At 38.0% G+C, this 27,212-nt stretch overlaps 1 long non-coding RNA gene across 1 annotated transcript; it reads left to right on the forward strand.

Moving 5' to 3' along the window:
* Positions 1 to 6,528: 6,528 nt before the first annotated feature.
* LOC134155740 (uncharacterized) lies at positions 6,529 to 7,541 on the forward strand. Its single transcript, XR_009961704.1, has 2 exons — positions 6,529 to 6,826; positions 6,994 to 7,541. It is a non-coding gene; the product is annotated as an uncharacterized LOC134155740 (long non-coding RNA).
* Positions 7,542 to 27,212: the final 19,671 nt, after the last annotated feature.

A 27,212-nucleotide genomic window follows, 5' to 3' on the forward strand; every position in this document is an offset into this window, starting at 1 on the left:
CATTGAAACATGCAGTATCAAAAAAATGTAGGTAACGAAATGCTGGCAAGGAATAATAATAGCCAAGTGTGATGGAACTGTGGGGCCCTAATTTGGGGCATTGGTGTTTGCCTGTGAATTATTTCAAAGGGTAATAATAGGAAAAAGTATTTTGGCAGAGGCACTTAACATATTTCTCCAGCTTGGAGAGTCATCTTTCATTTTATTATTTTCTTCTCTTATTGCTATCTTTGAAAATCTGGCTGAGGTTTTGGGGTTTCAAGGCTGGAAAACATAGGAAGAGTATAATTCAATTTTATTTTTACATATGAGAAATCTGTCATAGAATCATAGAAAGGTTAGGGTTGAAAAGGACTTTAAAGCTCATCTACTTCCAACCCCAAGGAGTAATGACAAGGAGTAATGAGTTTAAACTTAAACAGGGCCTTACCGCTCTTGCAGGAAAGATTTTTTTTTTTTTTTTTTTCTTATATGTAGCCTAAATCTCCCCCGTTTAAGTCTAAACCCATTCAGTTTAAATCCTTGTCATATCATTGCAGTCCCTGATGAAGAGTCCCTGTCTGGCACACTTGCAGGCCTCCTTCATATAGTGGAGGCCTGCTGAGGACTCCACACAGCTTCTTCCTGTCTAAGCAGCCTGTTAGGGATTTATTTTATTTATACCAAAACATCTGGTAGTTGATGAGCGTGGAGCTTGTTATGTGCTCTTAAGAACATACACCTACAGGGCTCTCGTAAAGAGAATTATTAACTTTTTTGGTTTGATTTTTTTTTTTTTTTTTTTTTTAATCTGAAAGCACTGCCAATTAGCTTTAAAATCAGCAAATGAATAACAACCTGGAGAATGCTGTGTCTGAGGCAGATCTGGCAATGCTTTAAAGAAATGCAAAAAAGCAGTAATTAAAATTAGCAGCAAAACCTAGAACTCACTTGATGTGGTGCTGTGAATGAAATCAAGACAGTCTGAGTTAATGATGACTTTTGAAGGTATTTGCATCAATGGTGACATTCATAGAGAACAGACTTGTTTTTAAGTTACTGACAATCTCTAGCTCAAGGAAATGAGATTTTGGCAATCGACAATGCACAGATAACCTAAAAAAAAAAACATTTTTATTGATGAAAAAGATATTTTTCTATTTTTACAATTGATGAGAGAGAAGCTGTCTTTTTGGCCAGCGTAAATTACTGAAGTCAGATCAAATATCTTCCTCAGTTGTGTGACTACTAAGTGCTTAGTTACGGTATTCACTCGGCACCCACATATCTCCTGTGGATGTAATGAGGATTGTGTCTATGGATTGAGAAAAGACTGCTACTCCTAATTGCTTTAAAAAGGATTCCATTTCATCCATTAAAAAGAAAAATCTCCTGTAACAGCAACACAAACAAGTACATTTTCATGGATCTGTTTTTGAGCTTTAAATGAATGCTAGCAAAACCTACACGTTCTGATAGAAAATATTTGGTATTTTCAACAGAGCAAGAACTGAAAAATCCATGTCTCTTAAAAAAGCTTAGTGTTGTTTTTATAAAAAAAGATTCAGACTTGACAAGTTCTGTTACAAATACAGGGAGTCTGATAGGTTTGTGTACTTTAACTACTTAAATAATTCAGAAAAACTGTGGTCCAAGTGGCTAATGAATTTACTCTAAGACACAGTGATATTTTATTCCATTAATATTAGTTAATATTTCTTACCATGAAATGTTAGTTCTCCCTTAACAAAATGCTTTTCTGTTCTGCTAGGCAATTTAAAATTAAAGGTTGACAGGACATGCTAATGAAATATAGCAATAAACATTTTCTGACAGGTGCAAAATACAGTACTTGTTCGATTATATTTTTGGAAAATTTTGCTTGGTAAATCTAATTTGTGTCAGTTCAGTATTGGCTTGAACATCTAGTTCTAATTTATTGAAAGACTATAACCATTTGTTTAGCACAAAGTGTTCAATCTATAAGAACGAACTTCATGAAATTTAATTTTCTGAGCAAAAAAGACAAAGCAAGCAGAGCAGCAAAATACCATGTCACTTCTCCCTCTGAACAAAGAAGCACCAAAGTGCATTTGAAAGCACTGAGCCAGTGCTAGCAGCAGCCTCACAGGTACCATTCATGTGAAGAGAGCTGTACAGTAGTTCAGGAGAGATTGTCAGACTTGCTATTGATTTCTTATGCAGAATATCGAATATTCAGTTTAACACAAAGATTTGAATCAGCTGCACTGGCATTACTCCTTTATTTTTTTTATATTTTTAATCAATATTCAGAGATCAGGCATGCTCTAACTACTGTACAGGTGGCTGAAACTGTAACCTCAGAGGATGAAAATGCTTTGTTTGCCGTAAGAGAAATGGGAAAACTTCTATTAAATAAATTGATGGGGTTTTAGCTGTTGCTTATTTTTTGTGTTATCACTATCTTTAGTCCAACCACCCTGAAACTCCAGCTCTTTTCTAGGCCAGTCCTGCAGAGACTTTTTTGCGGACTGACAGGGTAACTGTGATGCCCTGAACATCCTTCAGGCCAGTGTTTAAGCCTCAACCAGCTTTCCCAGTGCTGACATTCTTGGAAGTATTTGAGATGGGGATGAGAGTAAAAGGGAACTTCTTCATTATTTATTTAAATAAACACTGTAGTTAATCTGAAGTCATACATTTACATTTGGGTGAGCTGTAAAAGTCAGCAAATGAGTGCATCAGATATATCTTTAATTCCACATTTTTTTATTCTTTTTTTACAGACCTCCTTTCTGCTAAAGGCAGGAGTTGGAGTCAAGTTAACCCTATTACTCCATTAATGTTTTTCTGATGGCTTCAGAGCACTGTTGCTTCAGGGATGTACTGAGCAGGAGACTGATTTCAAAGGTGTTTAACAGAGCTGCCTGTGTCAGGGATCCTGGAATAGCCTAGGATTGATCACTGCTGTGAGGGTCTTCACAAGACTTGCCCAGGGTATTTTGACTGAAGTATTATAAAGCTCTTAAAGAGTTTTGTTCTGACAAAAAGGTGTCTGATGTGACTTGGGGCATATTTGCATATATAACACAGTATTCTATAGTCTGCAGTCTTGTCTTCTCTGAAGTAATGTACTGTTTTATGGACAGTAGAACTTTTAATTCTTTATTGTTGTTTGGAATGAAATCGTGAGAACTGAAGATTCCTGCAGATTTGTGTGGCTGGCACGTTTTAGCGTACCTCTGTGGTTATCTGGTTCTCATGAACCCAGGTTGAGGACACAACAGAAGAAACCAATGGTTCTGTATTAGCAGGTTCTGTAAATCTTCTTTTTGTGCTGTTTTAGTGTGCCAGGCTCAATGTAACTAATGGATTGCTTGTGTTTCTATTGAATGCCTGTTCAAACAAAGCAGCAATAATTGAAGCCAATAGAGGCCATCTGAGATTCCTAGCTTGCTATACAGAAAGTACTTGGTTGCATTGAGCACTGTTTTGTAGTATTATTTGGCAGGTGTAGATTTTTAGTGATTACCCCAAAATAGTAACTTTAGTCCATGTCTAAACTGCATTCTACAGGAAAAACTACAACTTTAAAATTAGCTTTAATCCACGTAAATCAAGGGAAAAAAAACAGTGCAGAGACAACGATCTGACTGTACTATGTAGCAGTTGCATCTTTCAAAGAGCTTCTAGACCTCTACATTCTTAAGGCCATAGGGCCTCATCTTTCTGGCTGTAGTGGTTTGACTTTTAATTTTTTTTTTTTTTAATTCTGTTTAAATCAAGCTTGTTTGTTTGTTTAACATCTCTATGTTATAGCTACAATTTGTATATTTTTTTTTTTTAACATTTAAAAATGGTAGAGAGCTCAGTCACAAAATTTGGTTGAGATGCAAATAAAATTTGAATGTATTCCTTTTATGATGGAAGTAATTTGTTCATTAATAGTGTAGAAAACAGACTATTTTCCAGCTAATAACACTCACAGAGCTTGTACTGATTATACTACTATTATAAAAACATAAGTATACCCACCTCCTGAACTTTTGAAGCCTGGAACTCTGTCATGACCTTGCACCAGAAAACAGGGTTAGAATTTTGTTAAGAAAACAATACCTACCCATCTTACTCTATAGTTCATCCTTTCTGTGTTTGTTATTTGGTTTCATTATTATTATGCTAAATCTTCAAGCAAAGATAAAATCTAATAGTTGTGACTGAGTGACCATTTAAATCCTGCTTTACCATTAATATCCATAACAGCCCTTACCTGCATTTGGATACTAAGGTGTGAAGCTTCTGGAAGTCTCATTCTCTTTTCTTTAAGGAGTTTTGTGGAATTATTGTTAGGGTAGTTAATCTTTATAGGTAAAATAATAGGGTGGTGATAATAGCAAAGAGGTGTCATTAGTCCCCTCTTTTCTGCTCAGTTATTATGCTGCACATTGACCTGCTGAACTTGTAACTGCTACATTAAAATGATTGAATTCCAAATATCACAACTTTATTATGTTTCCTATTGTGGTTTATTTTTTGAGAAGAATATGTAATGAACCTTATTCAAAACCAGAAGCAATCATCTCTCCCAAGGCATTGGCTCAGATTTCAGAATTTCTGGATTTCAGAAAAAGTGGTAATTGGTGGTCAGAAATAGTTACCATCTTTTCTGGGACTTGGAAATCTTGCACCCACTTTTCCTTTGCCCTCTGATTTACGGAATTTTGGGGGTTTTCTTTTCTTTATGCAAATACTCAGATAATGATCTAAACGGAGTAAATAAATGTGGACTAACCTCATTGCTAATTAAGCGTGGTTAACAAGATACCGGATTTATTATGTGCTGTCCCTTATTTGTCTCTTATTGGACAGCGCACAAAGCTGAAAAATCTTGCAAAGCTGAAGAAAAAGCAGAGTTGCTTATGATGGCACTCTTAAAACCGATTAACACCATACCTAGCTGGGATCACCAGCTGTGCTGCTGACTCATCGGATTTCAGGGCAGACCCTCACATGTGAATCGTTTAGCTTTGCAGAAGACTGATTGATGGCTGTGGAACTAGAGGATTTTCTAGGTTTAAAAAACTAGAATCAGCAAGGTTGTATGTAATTAAAAGTAAGTTTCCTGGAATTATGATTTTTAAAACCAGGGTTAGTGAAGTGTGTTTAAATTGAGACATCTAACTTTGTGCTGTAGCAGATGAGGATCTGATGGCAATGCTGGATCATTAACGAGTACTGAAGAACAGTGATTGCTTAAACTGTATCTGTCTTATGTGCACAGGAAAACTGTACATCAAAATCATTTTTTGTCTTCAACTTCCCACACAGTTTGATATGAATGGACATCTCAGTTGAAGAGATGCAGCCTGAAATATCAGCACTGTTGCAAGGCTGGGAATTGTGCTGCCTGTCAAAGTTTTGTGGAAAGATCTGAAATCTGTGTTCATTTTTAGGCAATATATGTGATGTTAGGGCTTTTGGGTATTGGTTCTATTTACTTCTTGAACAATTTTGGGGCTTATGTTTTTCCCCAAAGTAAGTGTAAGGGGAATATTTCTGAGTTTTATATGGTGGAAGCTCAGAAAACCCCATATTCAAAATCAGGAAAAATAATTTTTCTGATTCTTCCTTTCTTCAACTCACAAGTTTTATGTTAGTTTCAGCTTTATCCATTTCACACTCCAGCAAGCTTTGCAAATAAATACTGATGATTAAGAAGAGTTACCGATTTACTCTTAAGGCTAGCTGTAATGCTGGGGCTGTCTGTATCACATTGATCTATGTTGGATTAGAAGCTTATTCCTTGTAGGCTACTCATTTTTACACCTTTTACAGATATAGTTATGAAGCAACCTAAACTTTTAACAGGTATAAAAATAAAAATTGGCTGTATTTATCAAGCTTACTGTTTCTTTTCTTAAAAAAAATTGAGCCTATGCTCAACTGAGCAACGTAGTGCTGCAACATCAGTCATGAAATACAGACCAAACAACTCACAAGAGGGTATTTCAGGTACATATTGCTTATTAAATTTCTGTATGATGGGCAAAGAGTCTTCTTATCTTCTGCCAAAACATTTTAGCTATTATGCAGGTTTTGTAGTGCAATGGCAACAAAAACTGCGGAGGCTTTATATACACATGCTTTATTCTTCTCAGGAGGTAAAAATTGTTATCTCTTGCTTTTTTGAAATCTCATTTTCAATTATATCACTGTGATTTTTGGATTAATTAGTGTGTAGTCTTCAGACTCAGCATTTTGGCCCAAAACTGTGTAGCTCTAAATACCAGATATAAATGTTTCTGATAGATATCATTCTTAGCAATAGCACCAGAATATCTGCATTCAGTCATGTTCTGTTTTAGTACAGGGATTAAAGAAGACACTTTTGGGCAAGTGTGGTAAGGTAAGGATTAATATGCTTCTTTCTGCACTCTAAATACACACTTCTAGTGCTTAAAATAGCTTTCTTTGCACAGCTTCTGCACACTTTTTGTTTTTCAGGATGTCTTTGTTTTGGTAAAAGAATATGTGAAACCCCTATCAAAAAGGAACTCTGTTATGGTTCTGAATCCCTGAGAAGAAATATCTACATAACTGCATCTGAATTTTGATACATTACGGATTTTTATATTCTCATAAAAGTAGCTTAAACTGTTGGCATCTTTTACAGCATGGTACTAACAAAAAGCCGGAACTTATAGCTCTGGATATAATTAGCTTTGGAGCTCAAACAACATTTCTTTGGCCACAAGTGGCTGTGTGGTAGTCTTCAATGTACTTTTACTCTGACATTTGCCGAAGAGCTGTTAGGACTGTGACAAACACGGGATCACTCTGCATTTTCTGCATTTTTTTTTTGTTTGTTTGTTTTGTTTTGTCTGTGGAGAAGATAATTTGGATATTTTGGGTGTGCCTGTCAGGGGTGGAAATCTGAAATTTGAACTACAGCTGGGGGTTTTGTCACCTTTAAATGAAAATTACTGCATACTTTCATGTGTTTGTACACTAAGTACACAGGCACATTTGCAGCAGTCTAAAACACCCAGCTCGTGAAGTAAAGCAATGTTACTTCTGGCCATTGGACATTATGAAATTGAAAATGATGAACTGCCTGATCAACACTGACATGCCAAGATAAGAGAACAGATTCCTGGAAATGACACCGCTATCAGCACTTGCGGATAGAATTGAGGGGAGAATTTTGTAACCTGCAGTTAATAGGCTTGGCTTTCAACTCCGTTTCTGCATAAGAAAGAAAACCAAGAATGTGTTGTCAGTATCTCAACCTCTTTTTATGTTTTTTTTTGTGATGATATATGAAGGGTGTATCCGAGCTTCAATTGATGGAGCATTTTAATTGCTAACTGCAGTGTACACAGGTGTGACTTATTCTGTGAGAACCCCACAGTTCAGCTGAACCTAGAGCTTTATGTTTCTAAAAAGCTCACTTCAAAGGCTGTTTTACACATCTTCATGTGAAAGGTAAGCTTTGTTAACTCATGCTCTGTAGTTTAAAAAAAAAAAAAAAGGTGCACCCAGTTGTCAGATGTCACCTCATCATTATGGAAAGAGAAGCAGATGAGAATTGTGCTCAGCATATGGGATTATTTTATGCAACATGTCACTGTGTGTTATTTCCATTGTTCAGGATTTACCCTGTTGCTAAAAAAATGCAATTTCCAGTACCCACAGCATCCCACCCCTGCCAAAGCTGGGAAGCAGTGCCTACTGCTTGACTATCAATCCTGATACAAGCCAAAGAGTTATTCAGTGTCATACCTCTGTCATCCTTGTCATTCTTCCGTCAGTCTCCCGTGTTTGATATAAAAAGACAGCACTGGGCTAATCCATTCTGGAGTGGGGTGCTGCACACTAGACCTGTGTGGCTCTGGATAGCTCAGCCGACTGGGTAGGCTTGGAGTGATGCTGTCAAATGTCTTAATGTTTCTAAATTATTGGTATATATTTTGAGTTGCAGGTGATTTTGCAAAAATTCAGTCTCTTGAGCAAGAAGTGTCTGTGGTTGGTATCTGCTAGAATCAAAATTCTACCATTTCTGAGGGAGCCAATTAAGAAAATCTGTTGTTTTGCCTGTTAAAGTGCTGACAATCAGTGATGTAAAAAAAAAAAAAAAAAAAAATAGAAGATCAGACTAAACCTTCCTGTGTCCTCATGCTTTTGAGAAAAGGAGTTAATTTTATTAGGAATCAGTCTTTGCATTTCTTCTGTTCTTGTTTGACGATCCCTGCTATTTTTCCAAAGCATGCACCATTGAGAAACTGTAGTTTAAACTCTGGGAAAAAGAAAGGCCCTGTGTTAGGAGTGGGAAAGGGATAGGACATGTCCTCACAACTCTGATGAGGGTTAGAGCAGATACCAAAATGTTGAGATCAGACGGTTTCTGAGCCTGTCTAACTTAAATTTAGCTTGAGTGGGAAAGGAGTTGGATGGTTTGTCTGTGAAAAGGGAAACATTGAGATGGGTCAGGCAGCGCAGGAAATATAAATGGGGAAATTGAGCAGAAAAAATCTTGCCCTAGTAGACCTTAAAAGCTGTTACTAGAAATTAAAGATTTCTGTATCTTATGTTTGTTTCCTTCTGCCAGAATAATTCCAGATGTGTCCCATGTGGGAAGCTATTGCTATTATCAATTATGTCATGCTCAGACCTTTGTATTAGGGATCCAGCCTTCCAGCCCCATTAATAACCCTTAAGTGAATTTCTTTCTTTTTGTTTACAGAGGTTTGTTCTTGTTTGGTTTTGTTCTTGTTTTTTTCTTTTATTCAAGAAATTATTGAAAAATTCTTCACAGAACACCAGGGTTTATAGCTGTCACTAAATTTCAGAGTCAAAAATAAGGAAATCTGCTGCTGGACTCTTTCTGTCTTTAGTGATATTATCTTTTTTGATTGGATCTTTTTGTCCACATAAGGGGAAGATTTACTCTGGGAGGCAGTAACTGAACAGTCCTTCCAGACATCTGAGTGGGGCCCAGGCATGGCCACAGCTCAAGTCAGTAAAATCAATATTGGATTATGTAAAGTGCCAAATATTCTAACAGGTTTGTGTTCTGTGGCTCCACCTGGCACCTACAATTCATAGGTACTTTTCACCTTAATCTCTCTGTGCTTCAGCTCTTTGTAAAATATCTGCTCATCACACAGCTCTGTTACAAAAACAAATTTGTGTTTAAAAAGTACTTGGATGCTATTTGTAATGAACTCCCAGGACCAAAATAAATATTTATTTTATTATTATCCTAATGTAGAGAACTTGCAATAAATTGCACTTTGGTTGTGGATTTGGGTACAAGAAAACAAACCCCAAAATGTAATGTTAGATCTAAAGGCTAGGTTGTTTTTTTTCCTTTTTTTTTTTTTTTTTCTGCAGTAGGCATTGCTGCTTCACTAGCTTGAGTGGAAAAAGCATTGGTGTAGTAGTTGGCCATGCGATTGATGCTTCTTCATAATATGAAAAAAATCTTCAAAAGCAATTGTAGTTCTGCAGGGACTTCTTGTTTGTTTAGCCCTCAGTTTAGGACAGTCATTTAAAAATGAATGTGCCAATGAGACGTACACAGCCACAGATTGAATCAGTGCCTCAAGTATTTCCCTGCAGGTTTTTTTTTTTTTTTTGTGGCAGAAAAAATGTGTATACATACAGCTAGACAAGTAAAACTTGCATGCAAAGTACAGAAGTTAAGTTTTGGTGCTCATACTACATGGACATATTTATTGTAAATACATGAAGATAAATTTGAATTCCATGATGATAGGATTCTTTATGTAAAATCTAAAACAATTGCATTATTCTTTCATGGGCTTGTAGAAGTATTTAACTTGGATTTCACAGAACAGATGTATGAAATTAACAGTGACTTACTTGACAGAAATAACCTGGAATATCATACTATTTAAAATCTGGCAGTCAGGAAGCATCCATCAGATGTACCACTAGCATGGCAACAAATGCACAGCCCACGGAAGGAAATCAGTACGCTCCTTGTTTCTAGGTTACCCATTTATGCACTTATGGAAGTCGACTTCTAGACTACTTCCAAGTCTGATTCACTTCACAGTGAATGAATGTCTTTCTAGTGGATGTAACAGGTCTTGGACTTGGTCCTGGCTCTGCAGCAATTTTGGGTGTGGAGGACGGGGGTACTCTTCAGTATGTACAGGGTATGCTTGTTCTGAGAGCTAGCAAAGAGTGATGGAGAAATCATGCACAAGTAACCTACCACAAAGTATTAACCATCATAGCCAGCCTAGGTATGATATCCCAGGAATAAAAGATGTAAAACTGGTCAGTGGAGAAACTAAGGCAGTGGATACACAGGTAATACTGGCAACAATTGTGCTCCTCTCTTGCAATGCAGTGGCACTGATTGCTGCCCAGCAAAGATCAGGGGATTTGAATTGTCACAGTCATTATGATCTTTTTTATTTTTTTTTCTTTGTGCATTTTTGTATTTTTTTACATCTTATTCATTATGCATTTTGCAATACTGCTCTTGCATGTAGATTTCATCTTTAGCCTACTGAAATGCCCTGAAAATACTTGGTCTTTTCCCTGGGCCTTAGACTACCATGTCAAATCACTGGTACCCTGCTTCTCCATCCACCCAGCATGTTAAGACAAGGCAGCCCTTAATATTTGACCCCTTCCTGCTGCTAAACCCTGGGCAGGAGTGAGTGCTTCTTGGAACAGGGCAGGACCAACTGACAAAATGTTTCCCTCCACCTTCTCTTTTCCCACTTGCTTTGTGATTTAGCAAGCCCTTACCTGCTGGCCAGTAGACCTCTGACATGCTAAACTTTGCCAAGGAGCCTCTCTCACATCTCGGAATTAGGGGACCCTGCTACCTTCAGGCTCTGAGTCGAAGCAATGAGCTACACGCAGACAGTAGGAATACCAAGAGCATCACAATATTAATTTTGTTACAAACCAGACAAGAGACCAGTGCCAGATATATTTAGGATATTTTGTCCATTCTAATTAAGGTTTTTGTCTTTTATCTTTGCAAAATCAAGTTAAATGATACAGATGTGTTATTTCTTGCAAGGATATTTTAGGACTACAGTCTTCAAGCGAGAACCAGAACCTGATTATAAGAGACTGTTTTCACCAAGAATATCTTGCTGAGACAAATCATACACTTCTGTATTTCATGTGCTTGTCAGTCAGCTTGAAATTCTACATTGAAACTGAATGACCAAAGGATGTTAAACTCAGTGAACTTTGAGTAAAATAACCTTACAGTTTTTAATACTAGTTCTTTCTACTTCTTCTTTATGTATGATGCCCATTTGATACCCTTAGTATTTCATACTGAGTGTACTCTTAATACAGTAGTACATTTAGGAGTATTAAGCGATGCTTTTCATAATAAAAACCTCAGTTGAGCATTTCTGGCATAGGTAAATGAAATTGCATTCAAAAGCACATAATTTTTTCATTATTCTTTCATTTGTCATATCTCTTGCTATTTATCTTGCTTCCCCTCTTGTCATATTGTGACTAGATTTTTGTATTGATTAATTGCATCTAGATATTTGGATGAATTTGGGTGGTAGAACTGATGGGTTTATGTCTATGAATACTCTGAAATCCAGATGTGTTGAAAATATTACCACAAAAGTCTCTAGTACAGAGGTTTCTTAAATGAGAAGTTCTTCAGGTTTTCATTCACAATAATGCATCTTTGGGACTTCACTTTGTATGAAAAAGAAATTTCCAGTTGAATGCACAGTAGCATAGAGATAGCTCTTTCCTAAACTTTTAGTAAAATTTCTCATAAAATGTGCTAGGAACATGAACTTTCTTAAATTCTGTGTTTGACTGCATCAACGTTCTTTTGTAAGGACCCTTCCTTCCTACACATAAACCATGAAATATTTGTAGATAATGCCAGGAATTACCTAAGGAAGGGAATATTCTGATATTTTTTTTTTAAGTGGTGCTGATAATTAATGGTTATTTAGTAAATAGTAGAATAAAGAAGTAAAAAATTTAGTCCTCATTCAGAAGCCTTATTAAGCACCAGAGCAGATTCTCCTGGAAGGCATGCTAAGGCACATGAAAAACAACAAGGTGCTTGGTGTCAACCAGCATGGCTTCACTAAGGGGAAAACCTGCCTGACCAATTTGATGGCCTTCTGTGATGGGGCTACAGAACTGATGGACAGGGGTAGAGCAGTTGATGGCATCTACCTGGACTTGTGCAAAGCGTTCGACACTGTCCCACACGACATCCTTGTCAATAAATTGGAGAGACATCGATTTGATAGAGGGACCACTTGGTGGATAAAGAACTGGCTGGATGGTAGCACGCAGAGTTGTGGTCAATGGCTCAATGTTTGGCTGGAGACCAGGAATGAGCAGTGTCCCTCAGGGATCGGTGCTGGGACTGGTCTTGTTCAACATCTTTGTTGCTGACATGGACAGTGGGATTGAGTGCGCCCTCAGCAAGTTTGCCAATGACACCAAGCTGTGTGGTTCGGTTGATACGCTGGAGGAAAGGAATGCCATCCAGAGGGACCTTGACACACTTGTGAAGTGGGCTGATGCCAACCTCATGAAGTTTAACCATGACAAGTGTAAGGTCCTACACCTGGGTCAGAGCAATCCCAGGCACAGCTACAGGTTGGGCAAAGAAGAGATTCAGAGCAGCCCTGCAGAGAAGGGCTTGAGGGTGTTGGTTGATGAGAAAATGAACATGAGCCAGCAGTGTGTGCTGACAGCCCAGAAAGCCAACTGTATCCTGGGCTGCATCAAAAGGAGCATGACCAGCAGGTCGAAGGAGGTGATCCTGCCCCTCTACTCTGCTCTTGTGAGACCTCACCTGGAGTCTTGTGTGCAGTTCTGGTGTCCTTAACATAAAAAGGACATGGAAGTGTTGGAACAAGTCCAGAGGAGGACCATGAGGATGATCAGGGGACTGGAGCACCTCCTGTATGAAGACAGGCTGAGAAAGTTGGGGCTGTTCAGCCTGGAGAAGAGAAGGCTGCGTGGAGACCTCAGCAGCCTTCCAGTATCTGAAGGGGGCCTATAGGGATGCTGGGGAGGGACTCTTCATTAGGAACTGTAGTGACAGGGCAAGGGGTAACGGGTTAAAACTTAAACAGGGGAAGTTTAGATTGGATATAAGGAAGAAATTCTTTACTGTGAGTATGGTGAGACACTGGAATGGGCTGCCCAGGGAAGTTGTGAGTGCTCTATCCCTGGAGGTGTTCAAGGCCAGGTTGGACAAAGCTTTGGGTGGCATGGTTTAGTGTGAGGTGTCCCTGCCCATGACAGGGGGGTTGGAACTAGATGATCTTAAGGTCCTTTCCAACCCTAATTATTCTATGATTCTATGACTAGGAACATTTATAGGTTCCTTGATTTGATATGGGAGCTTGTGCCACCTGCTTGGGAAAGAATCACTGATTTGCCTTCAGATCTTTTCCCCAAAGGTTGAAGATGCTTTGGCAAGAGACTATAATCCAAATGCTTTGTGCCCCCAAATACTATCTGAATTGCAGTGTTCAATCACAAGGTGGCAGTTATGCTTCACAGATAACATTTTTTATTACTTTTTTTTTTTTCCCTTTCACTTGCTTTTGGTCCAGCTCTAGAAAATGCCAGTGTGAGTCTCTTGACTCAGTTAACCTCTTTTTTCCTACCAATAAATATTCTTCACATACCTGAAAGAGGACTTCTTGATCTATCCATAGATTTCAAATCTAAATCAATCCTATAGTGAATATATACAGTAGAACTATTAATAAAGTTGCAAACCTTCTTCATTTTCTTTTCACATAGCTGCAGTCCACACTGTGAACATTCATTAAAATTATTTATGTCAAAGAGTTCATAAACTTGTTCCTATTGGTTTTCTAGTATTTTAGTCACAGGTGAATTACCTATTTAGCTTATTTGAATTTTTTTTTCCTTATCTTTATTCAAAGCTGATAACCTATTTCCATATACAGTGGGCTGCTGGAGTCAAGTTAGTGTATTCAACTAACGGTATCATTTTACTTGCTGTAAATTTCTACCAGGATCTGTGTACAGGTACAGAAGAACTTCCTGAATGAAAATCTGATACATGCCTTGACCTTCTGCAAGCGTCAGGAGCATGCATAACCAGCTGGTGTTGCTCAAGCTGTTCTGGGATGTGTTTGCTTCTCTACTAAATCCTTTAGGATTTGAAAATCTTGTGATAACTGTGTGGCCTGTTTGGTGATTTCTTGTTATTGGGTTAATTTGCTTCATTTCTCAGGCAGAAATCAGTTTGCTATGGTCCTTTGGAACAGAAACTTTTCCTCTTGGAGTTTTCTAACTTCTTTGACAAGAATCAAAATCAGCAAATGTTTCCTGGAGATTCGCAATGAAATATCATGTAGCTGGATCCTGTGCACCTCACAGCTGGAAATCTGTAATGCTGTTGTTGTGATGATGTTTTTCTCCCCCTCAAAGCTGGCTTTTGACTGAAAAAATGGTGGGGGAGCAGGAAGAAATCACCATATGAGAGTGCAGCAGCTTTTGACTTTGTCCCTATACCCCATGCTCATTGTCAGAGCTCTGGCTTTCTTCTAGGGAATTGAGCATAGTCACAAACATTAACTTGCTACTTAAAGATTGTTTAAAAGAAAACTAAAGGTGACCTTTTCCACTCAGTGGAGCTGACTAAAAGCAATACTTAGCATGATGCCCAAGACAGCATCTATATTCAGCCTGCTTACCGTAAGGGCTCCAGCAGGACTGCACTTAGTAACAGCCCTCCAACAGAAGACAGCAGGGGGACATTCATCCCCTGAGTACCCAATTTGTCCATGTTTTCATTTCTTCTTCTCTTGATATGTATACAGACTAAATGCTCTCACTTATCTTTATCAAACTTTTATCTCTCATTACTTGATTTTTCTCATGGTCTCTTTTGGCCTTTTGTGACCACTGCTGAACTGTTCTGTGGTTTTGCTTTGGCTGCTTTTGGTCATGAGCATCTTCAGTGTTTATAATGCAGGGCTTGGACCCCCCCCCCCCCTTCCTCTCAAAAAAAAAAAACCAAAACAAACCTCAAACATAAAAAACAAACCACCACAAAACCAGCCTACCTTTTCCACATATGCTGTGCATATCATGTATTATCATGTTTTGCAGTGCATGAAAAAACTATTTGAAAGCACAGGCATTTTTAAAGTCTTAAACTGTGCATGCATTCTTCTGTAGAAGCAGTGAAAATAAGGAGGTTCATGTTGTGTGTTTACACACGTATGAGATTAAGTCAAAGTTTATCCAGCACTTTTTCTTGTGCTTGTTCTCTTTCCACTGTTAATTGCATGTCTTGATGGTAGTAAAACTGGTGGGCTTGTACCCCTGTAAGGGGGAAGTATGGGGTATATGTTATACCTTAATGGCTAAGGCTTACCCAATTTATTGAAGACCCAGGTTTCATTCCTCTCTTTGGGCACATTTTTTTACTTGAAGATGGTCTGTCCCAACAAACACCTAAGGGGAATGAAAGCTTTTGCTTTTCCTCTTGATGGGCACTGTTTGAAAATGATGAATATTCTGAGCCTTTTTAAAGATTTATTCTTGCAAATTCGTGGTTTTGGTCATGCATAGGCCTAGTGCTTGTACTGAGAATTGAGCCTGGTGGGGCTGGGATGGGTCCCTTGGGCAGGTGAATGTTGAACTCCAGGGGCTTGGAAAACTGAGGGGCCACAGCTGTGGTGTGCAGGGGCTTTCAGCATTACAGCTTGGTCTGATGCACTTAAACCCCTAAGCTAGATTCTCAAAATCTCTTTTTGGAACTAACCCAGAAAGATGATCATTTGGTCACTGTAGTCTTCTGCTGATTGTCCCTCTAATGAGTCTGTGAATAAGTATGCTAATTATCTTTTATCACAACAGAAATAAATTACAGTGGTATCTTGTTTCTTGATATTCATTCTGTACCTTTTCCTCATGTTGCTACTCTGGCTCTTTCTTAACCTTACAATGTCAACTCTCCTTCTCATTGGTGGAAGCTATGGACAAGACCTCATCTAGATCACTGGGAGTAGATGCAAGCCTCAGATCAATCATCATAAAAAATAGTTACCTCTATTTAACTGCAGTATATGTTTTTCTGAGACACACTGAACTAATTTTTAGAATGGTTTAACTCCATGGATATTTTGATGGGATAACAGCCAACAAATAGGCAGGAGTCAACATCAGAAATCAGCATTGAAGGTGTCTTGCAGCTCAAAAACCATTTGATTGGGATTTTAGGGGGGTTTATTTTTCTAGGCTTTTTCAGATACTTTTCTTTTTTCTTCAGAATAAATCCAGCAATTTTCAAAACGGTGTTTACCTAAACAAGACCCATGAGGTATAATTCAACCTTGCTGCAGCACTTTACACAGATTACTAATTTTCCCATAGTAATTTCCCAAATAACTTCTTTGTGGGTTTTTGTGCTTTCTTAGTCTGCGTGTGAATTCATTATTGTTATTATTACTAAATGCCACTCAGAATCGGTGTTTCCGCTTTACTGAGCTATGGAAACCAGAAGTCCCTTTCTAGAGAACTAATAGTATAAGAGGATGATATGCAGGTTGGCAAATAATCTGAACAGTGTCCAGGTGGGTTCCCCAGCAAGGATTGGACCTCCTTGGTACAGTATTAAAGCACCAGAGCAATGCAAAAAGGTTTAAATAACCCTCATTTTCCATGTGCTAATAAGCAGCCTCGGGTTGTGTTGTCTCTTTTATACCTTAGGAATTTCCTGCTTTGTTCAACCAGGAGGCACCTGTGACACTGCTGGTTTCCAGGGAGGCTGTGGATGCACATTCTGTAGGATGGTTCATGTGGGCAATGTCAAAGCGTTGTGTAACATTAACGGCCTGATCTTTGTATCAGCTCCTAAGCACAAATACAGAATTATATTTTTGGCATTTGTCTGGCTCTTTATCTGGCTTTGAGGTAGATTGTATGTGGTATTTCTAATTTGTCATACATCTGTTCTCTTTGCTAGATCAAAGGAATTGACATTTAAATTATTTCAATTTTACCAGGTGATGTCAAAAAAACCCCATTTGATTAGATCGGGTCATGAAGAATGAAGGATTTGGAGAGAAAAGAGAGTGGTCATAAAGTTGCTTATTTTCCTGGTAAGTTTCTATGCCTTAGTTTCCTCCTCTGCCTGAAAATCCTTATCAAGACTTTTCATATGTAAACCCAGTGGCTGTGTCTCATGGCAGAATGAAGTCAGTGCTAATAGCTAGAGAGATAATTGCCTTTGTGTTATCTTAATGGCATGTGTTAGGGTACAGCTATTTGTGCTCTTTGGAAGAGAGAGGGGAAGGGGATCAGGAGAACTGGGCATACCCCACCCTACTACGTGCCTGTAGCTGGAGAAAGCATTGCTGGTCAGTACCCATTTTTATGAAATGGCTAATGAATGACTTGGTGGGTAAATCTAAACCCTAATGTCTCTAAAAACTGTTTCTGGTGGGAATAAATCTTTTTTTAATGATCTTGTGTGTTTTTTTTTTTTGTCAAAGCATTTATTTGCTCACTCATAAATTAGCCAGAAGCCTTGCTTGCTGCTAGTCATACAGGCACTAGAGTAAGTGCTATGGAAATTGGTCTGTAATTGTTAGAGCCATAGAACAATCGAATGTTGACCTTGCCATGAGCAAGGTCACCTTCCACTAGACCAGGTTGCTCAAAACCCTGTCCAATTGGCTTTGAACACTTCCAGGGGTGGGGCAGCCACAGCTTCTCTGGGCAACCTGTTCCAGTGCCTTACCACCCTCATAGTAAAGAATTTCTTTCTTATATCTAATCTAAATCTCCCCTCTGTCAATTTAAAGCCATTCCCCCTTGTTGTAGTCCTGCATGCCCTTGTAAGAAGCCCCTCTCCAGCTTTCTTTTTGGCCCCTTTTGGTGTTGGAAGGCTGCTATAAAGTCACCCTTGAACTTCCTCTTCTCCAGGCTGAACAACCCCAACTCTTTCAGTTATTCCTTGTGGGAGAGGAGGTGCTCCAGTCCTTAGGGCGTTTTCCTGACCCTCTTCTGGACTCATTTAAACAGGTCCACGTACTTCTTATGTTGGGGCCCCAGAGCTGGACACAGAACTGCAGGGGGAGTCTTGTGAAAGCACAGGTGAAGAATTGCCTCTGGCCTGCTGGCCATGCTCCTTTTGATGTAGCCCAGCTGTTTTCTGTAGTTGAAAAAGATTCCAAGCTCGGATTGCTCTAGCTCTGTGGGATGAAGCTTTTCCAGTTTTTTGCTAAACTTTGTAGAAATATTTGTCTTACTTTAAAATAAAGCAAGATGTGTTCCTGAGCTGTGCTGCCAGCACTGCCAGTTATTTTGATACCAAAAATGATTTTGGTATGAATGTGGTGTCCAAGTGTGCATCTAGACCTAAATGGATCCAAACCACTTCAGTAGACTGACATATTTTAATCTCAATTTAAAGAATATTTTCAAGCATTTCTTTAATCTGGTCTCTGATTTTGAAAAATGACTTATAGAATTCCAGTGCTTTGCTAAGTTTGGTTGTTTGGGTTGGTTTTCTTTTAACCTTTCATTTTGGGTCTTCGTTATCTCCATCCTAGTATTTGAGTAAGTGTTGTGTGTCTTGTTATCACTATCCCATTATTTGAATAACTACTGTGTGTGCAGGGTTTACTTATGAAATTGAGAGATGGCATAGAAAGATACAAGCAGAACTATAGTTATTGCTTTTGGGTGATCCTGAAAATACCAGCAAGCCTGAAACGCAGTTCCCCTTTTTCTGTTTTCAGACCTTCAAGTTTGTGTGAAACTACTGGAAAATGGTAACTGCTCTCATTTGCATATAAAAAACCATAGGTATTTCAACCAGGCTGCCTGCACCACCTTTCCATTGATTTTTACATTATTTGGTTTTCATAGGAACAAACAAACAAAACCCATAATGTAGAATTGGATAAAGTTTTATTTATTTCCTCAAAAATGTATTGCTGTTATGGAAAGGTTTCATCTAAATCTCTTTCCACCTCTATTGTTACCTCTCTTCTAAAATCTTGACTCTCCACTAATGAAAACAAACAACTGGCAAGACATTCTTAGTTTTTCTTATACCTTTACATTGTCAAGGGGACTTTTATTTTCTAATCTGTGTTGTCTGGAAAATTTCCAATTCTATCTACTGGTTCCCTTGAAACATGTATAATAATTGGACCATATAATAATAGTATTAATCTTCTGTCACGTCTCTTTGCAAAGCAAATGTCAACTTTTGTCCGGCTCCTCTGTGGTGCAGCATATGCTTTGCTCTGTTTTTTTCCAAGCTGACTGCCAGTCAAGATGCATAGAGTAAATAGCTGGTAAGAAATATAATTGTGCCATATGGTTTCAAATGTTCTTGAGGCATTTCTGGCTATATTTTTTTGTTGTTGTTTCAAATCCTTCATATTTTTTGTTTGGGTTTAAGCATATGCTGGTAGGAAGCATGCTAGATAACTTCTGCCATAAAGCGAATGCAGGTTAATGCCAAATATGTTTACCATATGTATATTCATGGTATCATCACACAAGTGTTACAACGATAATACATATATACAGAAATAGAAACAGCTATATTTTTCCCTATGAAAGACCTACTCATTAAAACACTGAAGAGTAATAACTACTTGTGATTCTTTCTTCTCCATATTCTTCATGATGGAGTACTACATTTTTGCAATGTAATAATAATATATCCCTATCTACATTTATTGTGGAAATGATTAATTATGTTTTCCAGTTTTGTCTAAGTCAAAGTTGGGTATAATGTCTTGGAAAATTAGTATCTGAAAACCTGTTGTGAGGTAAATACTATCAGTGTCTATCAACGTTGGCTATGCTGTTTGGTGGAATGATCTTGGTTTATAATGTTCTTAGCTTACAAAAATTATTTGCTTACAAATGTTCTTAGCTTACAAAAATATTACAGATAATATTTATGTCAGCACTAAACATCCTGACAGAACACTCTAACTAAATTGATTTTATTAATAACATAATAGATCACTAATGACAATTGTACTTGAAAAGAATATAGACATACTGTAAATGAGCTTTCCTTCCATCTTGAGTACCATATTGTCATTTTTAAAATTACTTATTTTATTAAGGAGAATAACAAGTAAATATGTAATAAGAATGCATGCAGGCACCTTGTGAGAAGTACTGCAGAGTAATAGTCTCCTTAAACTGAGTTATGTGTAGCAGTTCTTTGTTTTGTCCTTTAGCCAGAGCTGACTGCTCTTTGTGGTATAGAGAATGTAGCTTTTTCATCTAAAGTAATTTTTAGCTTAATGATCTCTTTATACTGTGAATCTTATGTAGATTATTTCACTAGTTCTAATAATGTCTTTTCAGTTATAACCCACAGTATCTGAGTTATGGCAGGGCTGCCAGCTGTTAGAGGTGACTAGTAAAAAAATCATCTCTAAAGGTTCCTGTGAGCCTGTGATCTTCCCAGTTCTGTGTCTTGTGGCATATGTGTTACTTGGAGGGGGGTAGGGATGAAGAACAAAACACATCCACCACCAAAAAACAAATCAATCAACCCCACCCCCCCAAAAAAAAAAAACAAACCAAAACAATCCCAACAAACTCTGGCAAACTAAACAAAACAACCCCTGGGGAAAAAAAAAGAAAAGAAAAAAAAAAAAAGGCAGCATTTAGTATTAACATTCTTATTGCCTTTCCAGTTGTTTTGTTTTTTTTTTTTTTTAGCTAGGAAAAGTATTTTGAATGTAACAATATGAATAGGTGTAAGGTAGGAAGAAGGGATTTTTATAAAAATGCTTGATTGTACTGGACTTTGAGTTCATGGGACTTCCCAATAACATTGGTAAGTCCTTTTCAGAGGAAATATATCATGCTAAAAGGTAAAAAAATTTGGTGCACTTAGGGTTTTCTACTTGAAATATTTCTTCTAGTAAACCAGATCTGAACGATAATAAAAAATACATAGGAGCATAAAAATGTGCAAATTCTGAAAACAGGGGTTTGACTGTTGAAGAAGATCAGCCATACACAAGTTTTGACACAGATATACTGAAGACTAGAAGTTGTTCAGTGGCTACAGAGGTGGCAGAAAGCAAAACCAACCCAAAGAAGCAGGAAAAGAGAGGAAAAAAAAAAAAATCAGACTATGGTAGACAGGTGGTGGTAGTGAGCCAACAGGAAATGGTGGGTTTCTGAGCTGCAAAAGATGTAAGGGTGATGCTTAGTTATGTAGCGGTAAAGGGACACTCTAAGCAAATGATAACATATAAAACCTTTAGTGTTTTGCTCCCTAGGTAGAAACTACCTAGACTTTGGAGTTACAGAGCGTGCCTATGGCTTTGAAAGTCTGTTACAATAGATCTTTGCTTAATGGAAGACAGAAGGTAGGAAATATGTGGGTATGGGGGAGGCTAGATATGATCACCTACCCTGAACATCAAGATTTGCAGGACATGGTTCCTCCAGGTCCTATCTTCATCTCTTTTTTGGGGCTGGGACTTACAAATTAAATTACTGGTGTGGTACTATAGAAGCTATGAAACCTTAATCTACGGTCAGGATATAGCTATTTAACCTGACCAAAGGCAGTAACTTTTTGTACAGATAAATGAGCATTTAAACATTTTGAACTGGCCTGTATATGTTTAAAAAGAAAAAAAAGGTAGTTAAAATTCTTATTATGAGTGGATTGCATGTGCAGAAAGTGCAAGTAGTTAAAACCAGCATGAAGCTATTGATTATTTTGGGTTAGAGAGGGTCCTGGTTTGCAAACCAAGTGCAGGAGGAACTGGAGAGGAAGAAGAATGTACTGGTATGACCTGATTTCATAAGAACTTTAAAATGGGGAGTGCTTGAGAGCAGAAAATATGAGACTTCAAACTTCCTGAAAATTCATATATATGAACCGTATATATATATATATATGAATATTTGTCTTAGACATCTTATCTTTATCTCATCATACACACATGTGTGTGTATATATATAAAATAGAAGTATTGTAAAGAATACGAAAATGATTCATGTCAAGAACTTAGGAATCATTGTTACCAATGCACCTGTGACCAGTGTACCATGTGTGGAATGTATAAGAACGACCTTGATTATAATAAATATTGCTGTCAATGTAATGATGGGAAAGAAGAAGAAAGGAGGGAATAAGCTAGTCCCCTCTTTAACCATTTAGGCTGTTAAAACAATAAGGAATGCTTTTAGCTTTGTTTAGCTGCTTGAATGCTTTAAGGGGGTTAAGTAACCAAGGAGACACATCCTGTTAAATATATGGGTCTAAGATTGTGGTTAAGCTTGTGATAGACATCTTTCTGTTAATGTATTACCAAGAAGTTTCAGTATGTTTCTTTACCTGGAGAGAAGACCGCAGCAACGGGACAGAAACAAATGAAAAGGAGCCACATCGAGTTTCGGGCAAAGAAGACAACAGGATTGGCTGGAACTCAAAACCAGGAACTGAAACTCTGGACCGAGAAGTATAAGAGACTGTACCCCAAAAACCCCGGTGTGCGTTGTTGGCGGAGTGGAGACTCCCTGCGCACCCAGCGCTGCTTTCTTATTGCCTCTTGATGTTAATTGATTGTAATAAAATAATTAAATCAGATCATGGCAAAGACTAAATTTTTATAACAGTATTTATACAGACGTTTGCTATCTGTTTTCTCATGAACAATTGTACCCTAGATCCATTTTTCAAGCTTTTATTTGCACTTAACTGTATGAACTTGTTGGCAACATGTTATAGATGATACAGTCATCATTCATGACCAGTTCAGTCTGCAGCTAAAGCCTGGAGTTTGTGTGTTGTTTGAGCAAATTTGTAAATGAACAACGGGGCTTTGGCCAGATGTGAAAGCCGGGCCCCAGCTGATCGCTCCCTGATGAACGTCAGAGCAAAGAGACACTTGTTTGCACTTTGTCTTCTGTTGGTAATTTTAGGTTTGAACTTCTCAGACTCAAGCCTTGGATCACAAAGGCTGGGTTTTTGCAAGGAAACCAAAGATTTCTTAATCTTCAAGAAAAATCTTCCCAATAAATATTTAACTCTCCACCCAACTTGCATTTCATGGTTTGTAATGAACGTTTCTCCTGTTGCCTGCAGCTCCCAGGTGAAGATGGTGTGGGTGGAGGAATGTGGCATAATGAAACATTCCCCCAGTCTTTGGCTCTCTGCATGTCTTTCATCCCCAGATCACCCTCATGCAATTATTTTCCCATACCAGCACTTTGCTAAAAACTATATGTTTGAAAAACAACAGAAAAATACCTTCAGGAGGTATATCTTTATTATCCTGGAGAAGGTAACATTTGATGAGCAAGGCAAAACAGGGAGAAAGAAAAGTAAGATTAGTGAAAGACACAGTACTATGGACCAGCATAGTGACAAAGGCTGATTATAGTTTAAAAGATTCTGTCTTTAAAAAAGGTGAAAGAAAAACACATCTTTCAATCAGAGACTTTCAGAAATACTATAAAATAATTTACTCTCTGAAGGTCTTGTACTACTCATGTTGCCTCTAGTCTGTAGTAAGTTATGGTTTTGATTAAAGTCTTCCTAATATGAAATATCTTCCTTTTTTTGTTCTTTTATTTTTATTTATTTTTCTCTGTGGCTTTGGTTGGTTGGGTGGGTGGTGGTGGTGTGTTCTTCTTAGTTATTATTTGCTGTATCTGTGTACAGTAAAGAGCTGTCTCTCCAGGGATGCTGTTTCCAGAGAGGATGCCCACACCAACCCACCTGCAGCTGTGCTACTCCAAATTGCAGTTCTCAGTGTCTGAAATGAGATTTCAAGGGGACAGTGGAAAAGAAACCTCATGACCAAGGATTCAAAGAAAGGCAACTGCAGATAACAGTAAGACCATTATAAGCTATAATAGAATATAACAGTAAGACTATATTAGCCTTGGTGGACTCTGGTTTAGACCCTCTCAGAACAACCAAAAAGGAAGAAATTAAATATTCATTATTACCTCAGGAATTGGTTTTAAATAAGAACATCTTTGAGTATTTTTTTCTTAATCTGTCTGGACAGAAAAATAAATATACTGGGTAAAGCACAACATTTGATTCAAAATGGATATATTTATTTTTCCTTATAATTAAAAACCCTTATGGGTCTCTGTTCCAAAAATGTCAACTATCCAAATAAGATGTTTCAATTCTGAAAATATTAGAAGGGGAGGAGAGTTAATATTGACTTTCTATGTCCATATTCGTATGCGTATGTGTGCATATGTGTATATACATCTATGTATGCAAAAGTATATGTACGCAAGTTATTTATATTTGTGGAATACATACTACAGAAAATGGGAAATAACAGAGAAATATGCAAATAGTTCACTAAAATTTGTGGTGCTTAGCTGTTCAGTTCTCATAGCAGATGTATGAATAAAAATGAACTACAGGATTAAAAAGGCAGTACTTGATTTCACATCATACATTATTTGAACTGATATAATTCACTTCTGTTCGCTTCTTATAGTAACGAAAGAATAAAACTACACCCACCCAAATAGCTTTTGGTATGTGTGATGCTTAAATATTGTGCTTGTGATCAAGTTTATCTGAATCATTAGAAACACCCATGCAAATATTTGACTGTTTGCCATCTAGGTCAGCCATCTTTGATCACTATTGCCGATATTTCCTAGAATTCCTATCCCAAGGTCTAGAGAAAATGGTATTTCAAAGTCCATCAGGACGACTTGGTGGACTGGAGAGGAGATGGGTCACACTGGGTGCTGGTGCGTGAAGTCTCACTTCCCAAAGTGTGTTTTCTAGACCACTAATGCCAACAGTGTTCCACTTCTTTGTGTGATGAGAAAAAGGCAGTTTTGTCATCCTGAAGCTAATATTGTGATTTCCATTTGTTTACATCCGGGAAGCCTTGGTTGGGGTTTAGATTTTGCTTCTCTCGCACTTTGCTTAACAAAGCAGGATGCTGTAGATACAACTTGTTTTTGTTTTCTGGTTCCTTTGAATGAGTGATTTTTATAGCTGCTTGAACATGAATTTCAGAGGATAAGGAGGTTGCTTGGCAACTAAACTGCAACATTTGCACTGGTACCTGAGGTGTGGTTTCCCTGCTTCCTAGGGAGAATGCAGAGTAAGTGGCTGTGATTTTTATTTTTATTTCTTGTTCCTATTAAGTAGTTTAAAAAAAAAAAGTTGGGAGAAAATATGAATTATTTTTTCTTTTTTTCGACAAAAATAGTGGTAAAAGTGCAAAAAGGGTCTAATAAAATGCAGCCACCAAGTTTACAGATGTTGTTCTTACCGTCAGGGATTGGGCAACCAACAGGAGTAGTTTTCATAAGCCTCTCTATTGGTTTATTTCTTTCTAACCAAGTTTTAAGGTGACAGTCTGTCTTTTATTAATGGTGACTTGAGCTAATCCACTAATTTTCTGAAATTTAGAAAAGCCAGTAAGTATTCCAAGATTAGTCACACTACATGATTTAATGTGCACACAAAGGGCAATGTTTTATTCGCTGGTAGATATGCAAGGTGTCTTTCCAAATATATATATTCTTCCAGTCTTTCTACTCCATGTCTAACAAAAGTTTATACGAATGTTCCCTTAAGAACACCTTTAAAATACCACAAATAAACAAACAAACAAAAAAACAAATGAAACAAAAACCACAAAAAAAACCTCACAAAAATGAAAAGACAGAAAAGAAAAAACAACCCAACCTGCCCCCCCCAACCCCCCCAAAATAAACCAAGAAAACAAAACAAAACAACAACAAAAAACACAGCCACCTCCTCTTTTTTTTTTTTTTCCGTATGGATTTTCTTTGGATGATTACATGTTATTTATACTCTACTGAAGTTTAAACAAAAATATTGCAGAAAAGCCTTACTGGAATTGTGAAATGTTTCTCTCACTTTTTCTCCTGGTTATAAGTCTGAAATATTTTGTCCTTGATGCAAGAAATGTGAAATAATCTTTACTCTGGTATTTATGGTTTGAGCCTAAGACGTGGAAAATACTGACTTAAGGTGATATGAAGAAGTAACTATGCATCTGGTGCTCACTGGGGTGGGGAAAAAAAGGCATGAAATCCTCTGTTTACTGCTAACATATCGTTTGATTAATGCATTCTTTTTCTAATTATGTGTCCGTCAGAAGTGAATGTGTGGTGGTTTATGTATGCAACAGGCAAGGAACTTGGCAAAACTTTCCTGTTATGACTGATGTTAAAGAATTTTAAGGGACAGCAAAATGCAGGAGGGCCTGGATGTGGCACAGAGGTGTCCTGGGTTCAGCAGTAGCAGTCATTTTTCTCCTTCTTGGTAGCTGGTGCAGTGCTGTGTTTTGACTTTTGGCCTGGGAACGGTGCTGGTGATACCGATGTTTTCAGTTGTTGCTAAGTAATGTTTACCCTGACCAAGGACTTTGTGAGGCTCATGCTCTGCCAGGGAGGAGGGGAAGCCGGGAGGAAGCAGAGACAGGACACCTGACCTAAACTGACCAAAGAGGTATTCCATACCACAGCACGTCATGCTCAGGATGTAACTGGGAGTTACCTGGAAGGGCTGGTAGATGGCGAGGTTGGAGGAGGTATGGGTCGGTGCTTGGTCGGGCTGGGGGGGGGCGAGTTATCGTTTGACTGGTGGTGAGATGTTGTATTTTCTTCCCTTGTTATTTCCTTTATCATTGTTATTATTGGTGGTAGCAGTAGTGATTTGTGTTATACCTTAGTTACTAAACTGTTCTTATCTCAACCCGTGGGAGTTGCATTCTTTTTGATTCTCCTTTCCGTCCTCGAGTTGCCTGACTGGGTTTAAACCACGACAAGAGGCTTGAGTTTTTAGGACTCCCCCAGACTTGCCTGTGCTAAATATCTGAATCTATTCCTTTAGACTGTGTTTTAAGAGGAAAAAGGAATAGCTAGGGTGATAGGTTTTGTTTTCAGAGAGTAGCTTGTAAACTGTGCTTGCAGAAACTTGAAGAATTTTAATACCAGAGGGCATAGTTTGCATGACCAAGCCACACTGCAGGGGATGACTGAGGAACTGCTCTCCAGGACTGGCATGCGTGTGGAAACTCTTCTGTTTTCATGCAGGCATTGCAGTTGTGCAGGAAAGATTATCTAATTACAAAGCAAAGAGCAGCTTGGTGCAGGCAAATGTGAGTTTGAAGTGTGAGATGTTACATCCCCAAACAGCACCATTGCCACCTCCCTACGTGCACAGTTTGGTG

Source organism: Pezoporus occidentalis, unplaced genomic scaffold (assembly GCF_034315485.1).
Source record: "Pezoporus occidentalis ecotype Australia unplaced genomic scaffold, CSIRO_AGI_Poc_V1 ctg8, whole genome shotgun sequence".
Lineage (NCBI taxonomy): Eukaryota > Metazoa > Chordata > Aves > Psittaciformes > Psittacidae > Pezoporus > Pezoporus occidentalis.